Source organism: Penaeus monodon, chromosome 21 (genome assembly GCF_015228065.2).
Source record: "Penaeus monodon isolate SGIC_2016 chromosome 21, NSTDA_Pmon_1, whole genome shotgun sequence".
Taxonomy (NCBI): domain Eukaryota; kingdom Metazoa; phylum Arthropoda; class Malacostraca; order Decapoda; family Penaeidae; genus Penaeus; species Penaeus monodon.
The window spans coordinates 43,733,184-43,733,423 of NC_051406.1; the positions used below are offsets into that span (position 1 = coordinate 43,733,184).

Consider the following 240-nt stretch of genomic DNA (forward strand, 5'->3'; position numbering starts at 1 on the left):
CATATTGGTTATTCCCCTCACAGTAGCCTATAATTAATAATCATCTTTTCTGTTTTTATAAAAAAAACAAACTTTTTTATGACAGACGACATAATATTTACAAACTACTGCAAACATTCCTAAATGTGGATGGTAATCAGGATCCTTTATAAGATCTAATTATCTGACAAACAAACGGCTCGCTCTCTATTCTGTGTCGACATACAGAGATGGAATCACATTTCCGTTGTAGGTAAAAAA

At 32.1% G+C, this 240-nt stretch overlaps 1 protein-coding gene across 1 annotated transcript in view; it reads right to left on the reverse strand.

The window, feature by feature from the left end:
* Window positions 1–240, reverse strand: part of LOC119586686 (putative neural-cadherin 2) — a 43,803-nt gene that overhangs the window by 6,876 nt on the left and 36,687 nt on the right. The gene's annotated exons all lie outside the window — the stretch shown is intronic.